The sequence below is a fragment of the Lepus europaeus genome, chromosome 18 (genome assembly GCF_033115175.1).
Source record: "Lepus europaeus isolate LE1 chromosome 18, mLepTim1.pri, whole genome shotgun sequence".
NCBI classification, from domain to species: Eukaryota; Metazoa; Chordata; class Mammalia; order Lagomorpha; family Leporidae; genus Lepus; species Lepus europaeus.
In genome coordinates this window covers 72,958,060-72,965,735 of record NC_084844.1, presented here as the reverse complement: position 1 = coordinate 72,965,735, position 7,676 = coordinate 72,958,060, and the positions used below count along the sequence as shown (strand labels likewise).

Genomic DNA, 7,676 nt, shown 5'->3' with positions numbered 1-7,676 from the left:
CCTCCCTCTGTCATTCCAAAAGTTCCCTTTCAAACTGGACTTTTTTTAATAAAGCTTTTATTTAATAAATTTAATTTCATAGGTACAGCTTTTGGAATATAGCAGTTCTTTCCCTCAAATTGGCCCTTCCACCTCCACTCTCATCCCACCTTCTACTCCCTCTCCCATCCCATTCTTCAGTAAGACACATTTTTAATTATTTTATGCAGAAGATCAACTCTATACTAAGTAAATATTTCAACAGCTTGCACCCACCCAGCCACCCACACACAACATATAAAGCACCATCTGAAGACAAGTTTTACTGTTAATTCTCATAGTACAACTCATTAAAGACAGAGGTCCTACATGGGGAGCAAATGCACAGTGACTCCTGTTTGGTTTAACAACTGACATTCTTATTTATGATGTCAGTGATCACCTGAGGCTCTTGTCATGGGCTGCCAAGGCTGACATTATTTAGACAGGGCCATAACCAAAGTGGAAGTTCTCTCCTCCTTTCAAAGAAAGGTACCTTCTTTTTTGAAGGTCCCTTCTTTCCACTCTTCCCAGGAATTCCAGATAAAAACATGTTCACAGCTACACTTTTATTTTATTGTATTTATTTATTTTTAACTTTTATTTAATGAATATAAATTTCCAAAGTACAGCTTATGCATTACAATGGCTTCCCCCCATAACTTCCCTCCCAGCCGCAACCCTCCCCTTTCCCACTCCCTCTCCCCTTCCATTCACATCAATATTCATTTTCAATTCTCTTTATATACAGAAGATCAATTTAGTATATATTAAGTAAATATTTCAACAGTTTGCCCCCACATAGCAACACAAAGTGAAAAATACTGTTGGAGTACTAGTTATAGCATTAAATACCAGTGTACAGCACATTAAAGACAGAGATCCTACATGATATTTTTTAAAAATTGATTTTCTATGCAATTTCCAATTTAACACCAATTTTTTTTCATTTTCAATTATCTTTATATACAGAAGATCGATTCAGTATATACTAAGTAAAGATTTCATCAGTTTTAAAGCAAGCACTTGATTCCAAATCAAATGACCATTTCCAACAGATGACAACGATATGAAGCTGTTTTCTAGACAGAAACCTGATGAAGCATTTCTTAGTAGCAGCTTAACAATCATATCAGTAAAATGTAGTGGTACCCCCCAGCCTATTCCCAGCCACTGGAAGCAGTACTTTCCCTGAAACTGTCCTTCATGTTGCTAAAGCATCCTCAATTATCTGGAGCGATGTCATACTTGCATTATTTAAACTGCTTGTTTTCAGATGTGTAGAATTGTTAGAGCTGAGATTTTTGAATCAATACTTGTAACTTAGTAGAGAAATAAAAATCCGTTTACTATACAATGCTTGGATTTCCTTAAGCATATCTGAATAATGATTATAATAATTTTCCCTTTGAAAATATGTAATCCATATTAACATTAAGTGGCAGGTTACAGTGCATACTTTTTTATCAAGGCATGACTGTTTACATGCCTTCCTAGGGAAACAAAGTCATAATGACATTTCCTGCCAGTTTTATCACTGATAAGCTATAACAAAATTCACATAATGAGTACATTAAGTACATGATATTAAGCAAAAAAGTAAAACCATTATAACTTTGCTAAAAAACACATTAAAAAGTGAGTGGTTAGATGAGCATGTTGTAGGTCCCAAAGTTTATACTGTGATTCTGAACTGGCTTTTCAAAACAGAAGTTGTCTACATACAAGTTCTGTGATTATTTCTTATACTAGAAAGATACAAAGCAAAAGCTGTAAGCTCAGCACTCCCCTTTTGTCAAAGATAAATATTCAGATAAACTGGAAGTCCCTTTTACTGAAGTGCATCTGCTACCCACACCTGCTGTAGCCCTGAAACTCAGAGCTTTCCAGGAAAGTGGCAGTCACACGTGTTTATTTCACTCACTCACTCACTGTCTATGCTAAGAGTCACGTACAACACTGGAGCTCTTCAACCAAATACTTTATACAGTGAACCATAGAAAAAACAATCTTTAATAGACCTTGAAATCTTGAGAGAATCAAGATGATCTCATTAACTTTAAATACTAAAAATGTAAAGGGTCCATACAAACTAAGAGTTGTAGTAAATGTATACTTTCTAATATTCACTTGCTGTGCTATTAAAAATCTCTCAGAGAAGCAGATATCCCCTCCCACTCCTGCCCAGGTCTTTGGTCAACTGATTCAAAAGCAAAAGTTGCAGGACTGTAAAATTTCATGAAATTTGTGTTTTATTTAAAAGCTAAATTACTTATTATTTTGCATTATTATTGCACTCATATATTGCCTGGAATATGTCTCCAGCAACTCAGAAATAGTGATTGCAACACAGGAAGGTAAATAGTTTGGGGCCAGTGATGTAGTGCAGTGGGTTAATGCCATGGGCTGAAGTGCCGGCATCCCACATAGGCACCAGTTCAAAACATGGCTGCTCCACTTCTGATCCAGCTCTCTGCTATGGCCTGGGAAAGCAATAGAAGATGGCTCAAGGCCTTGGGCCCCTGCAGCCATGTGGGAAACTCAGAAGAAGCTTCTGGCTCCTGGCTTTGGATTGGTGCAGCTCTGGCCAATGTGACCAATTGGGGAGTGAACCTCTCTCTCTCTCCCTCTCTGCCTCTCCTCTCTCTGTGTAACTCTGACTTTCAAATAAATAAATAAATACATCTTTTAAAAAAGGTAAATAGGTCTACAAAGCATTTTATTTCTTTATGAGGGACTTTCATAGAGGAAATAAAATAACTGCAATTCAAATCAAATTTATATGCTTAACAATGGTCTTAATCTTATCTAAAATTATGTCTAACATTTACCACTACAAATCTGTAAGGAGTCAGAAAACAATTTATAGGACACAATGTCTTGACTGTGGTTGCATTCCACTTTCAAATCACTCTGAGACAAAACAGCATTTTCCCAAGATTAAAGAAAAATAGATTTTATAAAAAGGATCCTTTTAAATGACTGAATACATCATTTCCGTTACTGACAGAAACAGGTTATACTTTTCCCCTACCATTCTGATTAAAGGAATAATTCTTTCAACTAAAAAATGCTATGTATTCAAGACTACAGGAATCATAAGTTGGCATTCTTTCTTCTTAATCTGTTATTTGTCTCTAAAATATGTCAAGTAAACTTTTAAAGACTCAGGGAGGGGCAGCTTCATGATTTTCTCAGTAAATTCTGAGACCCTTCTGGCTTCATGGCTTTGCTGTGGTCTTTCCCCTCCTCTTATTTGTGATCCTCACTGTTTAGAGGCTAAGGAATAAGCTGATTACTCACAAAGACCTACGTGTTAATTCTGTTTCATTCTCTTTTCATTTTGGGTGGAGCCTTTTGGGGAATCCCTTTGGCCTGCGTCTCATCATTTATGAAATTTCTAAGTGCAGTGAATGTAAATACAGGACAAGTCCTGCAGGTTCCTCAGAGCACAGGGTGGGGAGGAGTCCCACAGAATCAGGTTTGCTGTAGTCATTCTTTCTTGACTGCACAAGTGGAGCAAATAAAACAGCAAGGATATTTTTACTTTTCCAAGTGTTTTGTTCAGTTTGCATAATCTGTGTTAACTGATCTTCTACAGGAATGACTAGTAGGCCTCCCATGTTCAGGAAAATTTTCACATAGCTTTCATTGTCTTTCTGGACTCCAGCAACACAATAATTTGATCATACTGATAACTGTCAGATGCTCTCTGGAGGCAATTACCAATCACAAATGCAGGATCACACAACTCATATTTATCAAAGCTATCACTATGTTTGATGAAGCTCTCCCATTTTCCCCTGGCATATTCCACCACATCTGAATGAAGCTCAATCCCATGATTTCTTGGAAAGGCAGAATGGTAGAGAAGGGGAGAGGGAAGAGAGGAGAGGGGAGAGGGGAGAGGGGAGAGGGGAGAGAGAGAGAGAGAGAGAGAAGAGAAGAGGAGAGGAGAGGAGAGGAGAGGAGAGGAGAGGAGAGGAGAGGAGAGGAGAGGAGAGGAGAGGAGGAAGGGGGAGGGGAGGAGGAGGGGGAGGGGAGGAGGAGGGGAAACAGACAAACTGAAATAAATCAGATCAAAATAGACATTGAAAATAAAAAATATTATCTTAGAGTGTGCATACATTTAGGTAATAATCATTTTCCTATATACAGATATGGTGAATATGGGAGGTTGACAAAGAATGTGGTGTAATGGGGTTGATAAGATGTTCTAATTTTAATCTGATGATTTACAAACACTTTTATTTATTTTTGTAAGACATCAATGTAGTGGAAAACAATCTTCCTTGCTGTTCAGTTATGCATGCATTGATGCTTAAATGTAGCTCATGATGTCACTTCAATCTCCACTTTTTCAGAGACATTTCACCCGTCAAATAAATGAATCTACACCTCACGTCTGTTTCAGAACCAACAATACAATAATAAAATTACTGGTCTCCATTTTGTTATTGTATCCAACTGATATATATTGATTATAATTCTATAAAAGTGCTTTTGTAACCTTTTCAAATGTCACATGGTGCTACATTTAAATACTGTACTTACTGTTTGAAATATGCATTTCCTCTATGTTTATCTTTCTATTATTCCTATACTTGGAGGGAGAAGTCGCTGCCTGGTCCCTTCCAAGGATGGAGAGGGAGCAAAATGTCATCATGGCCATAGGGACTGTAGCAGCCATGCTGATGGGGGGAAACAGGGGCCTAATATTAGTGTGAGGAAAGAGGATGGGGCATCTTCTGACAGACGTGGATGTTTGTGTCTACCCCCAAGTGACCCATGGTGTACTCTCCAGGCCACATCTTGGTGTGGAGTGGGAGAGGGACCTACAGGGACTCCGAGACAACATAACAGCAAAAGCACGGCCTGTGGGTGGAGGCCTTCAGACAGTTGGGGAGGGTTTACCCTCAAGTGTGAGGGAAGGTTGGTTGAGAGGGGTCCCCCAGGGCTTGCCCCTGACCTTCCCTGAATACTCATCAGGGCCACCCCTCACCACCAAGCCCCTGAGTCTAAGGCAAGAAGGCGTTGCTGGCTGAGCCCACCTGGCTGGGTTTCTCAGAGGATCGGTCAACTGAACTGGTTCATTTCCAAAAATAAATAATTTACTAAAAAGCAGCTTGCCAAACCCATGGTGATGCAGGCTTGGTAGTTGAAATGGAGTGTCCAGCCAGCTGGGCTCATTAGAAGTCACTCCCTTCCTCCCACCCCCACCCATGTGCAGCTGTCAGGCCCAACAGGCCTGTGGCAGCAGATGTCCAAGCAAGGTCAGGTTGTGGAGGGCAGGGTGGGAGTTGGTGATGAAGGCTTCCCTGATATGATCTTACGTAAAATATGACAATGACTTGTGCTGAGGCCCAGGACGTGGGCAGCAGCAGCTGCCCACATGGTATAGAACTTGCAGGTTCACAAAGCAGATATGTTCCTGAAAGCATTCCTCCAGCCTTGGCAAGTGGTGGTGACTGGAGCAGGCACAAGACCTGGTGACAGTGTGATAGGGGACCTGTCATGGCCAGGCGTAGCCACATGGTCATTATGGAGCCAGTAAGAAAAACATCAAACCAGAAAGCCAGACCATGGACCTTCCCTGAATACAGAGTGTGGAGTTAGTATGAGAGTTATATTCTGTGCATCTCTCTCTCTTTGGAATCTAAGAGGTCCCTGCACCATCTGAAATACTGTTACAGCCTTCCCTACCCTGCCCTTGCCACATCTGACATCCCACTGCAGAACCCGCCACCCCTGACCCCATGTTACATCCCACCAATGCTTGGGTTGACCACATCCCAGAGTACCTGGGTTTGAGCCCAGGTTCCATTTCCAATTCTGCTTTCGATTACACATACCCTGGGAGGCAGCAGGTATGTGGTCCCTGCACCCACACGGGAAACCTAAATTCAATTCTAGATTCCTGGCTTCAGTCCACCTCACCCCAAGTGTTGTAGCCATTTCAGAAGTGGACCAGCACATGGAAGATTCATTCTCTCTCTCTCTCTAATTTGAAATATTTGGAAATGTAAAGGATATAAATGTCATTGAAAAATGGCCATAGGATTTTGACATGGAAAACACAAAATAATGCTTTTATTTGATTTTGTCCCTATACAGATTCTCTCCTTCATGCACTTATGTTAATTTCTTTTGGATAATTTCTTATAATTTTATTAATATATCTCACATTAACACAGGATATGCAATTTTGCTACATTCCCTTTCCATGGTCTTTTTAAAAGTGTATTAGTTTATTTATTTACTTGAAAGACAGTGTGCCACAGAGAGAATGACAGAGAGAGAGAAAGCATCCTTATTTTTGTCAGTTTACATAATTATGGGACACATTTTATGTATGTGGGACCATTTCATTAAAGGATAAATGTTTTATTTATCAAAGGACTTATTGTTTTAGGATTATTGAATTATTAGAGTTCCTCATATGGCCTTTTAAAAAAGTTTGGCTTGGCAGTGGATATTTGGTGTAGTAGGTAAGATGCTGCTTGGGACACTCATGTTCATATCTAAATGCCTGCTTGCAAGTCTTGGCTGCACTTTGGGACTACTACCCACATGGGAGCCTGGATTGAGTCCAGGGCTGTGATTTTTGATTACTGAGTCTGTTGCCAACATTTGGGGAATGAAGCAGCATAGGGACAGCTCCCTCTGTCACTGTATCTCCCTATTTCTCTTTCTATATCTTTCTCTCCATGTGTCTCTCTCTCTTCCAAACCAAATAAATGTAAATACATTATTCAAATTTTCCTGAATTATTCCCCAAGTAAATGGCTTCCACATAATGGTCATGTATCACATCACAATGAGAATACATTTTGGGAAAGGCATCATTAGGAAATTTAGTCACTGCTGCACATCACAAAATATATCTACACAAGCCAAGATCTATGCCATTACTAGTCAATATAATCTTACAGGATAACCGGGGTTCTATGTGATGGGCTGTCATTCATTGAAGCTGTGTTATCAAATACATGACAGGATGTAGTGTTTTCTGAGGAGTGAAATATTAGAAGTTTAAGGTACTACCATTTCCTGCTGTGATGTGGGTATTTATTTGGTATCCAAGAAATCTGGTCAATGATATAATCAGCATGGTTTTCACCTATTATTTGTTCTTGAACGTTCCTTAACACAGTCAAGGAAATACATGACTAACTCACAACAAGGATCATATTAAGTGAGGAAAAGCTAGAAGCATTTCTACTAAGGTACAGAACCAGACAAGGATGCCCACTCTCACCATTGCTATTCAATAGCATTCTAGATGTTTTAGTCAGAGCCATTAAGCGAGAAAAAGAAATCAATGTGATACAAATTGGAATGGAGAAAGTCAAATTATCCCTGTTTGCAGATGACATGATCATATATGTAGGGAAAACACAAGATGCCACTAAGAGACTGCTGAAACTCAGGGCTGGTGCTGTGGCATAGCAAGTAAAGCCACCGCCTGCAGTGCTGGCATCCCATATGGTGCTGGTTCTAGTCCCAGCTGCTCCACTTCTGATCCAGGTCTCTGCTATGGCCTGGGAAAGCAGCAGCAGATGACCCAAGCTCTTGGGCCCCTACACACATGTGGGAGACCTGGAAGAAACTCCTGGCTCCTGGCTTCAGATTGGTACAGCTCCAGCTATTGCAGCCAT

At 40.1% G+C, this 7,676-nt stretch overlaps 1 pseudogene; it reads right to left on the bottom strand.

Annotated features, from left to right (window-relative positions):
- Positions 1-753: 753 nt before the first annotated feature.
- LOC133747015 (protein-L-isoaspartate O-methyltransferase domain-containing protein 1-like) lies at positions 754-4,708 on the bottom strand (annotated as a pseudogene).
- Positions 4,709-7,676: the final 2,968 nt, after the last annotated feature.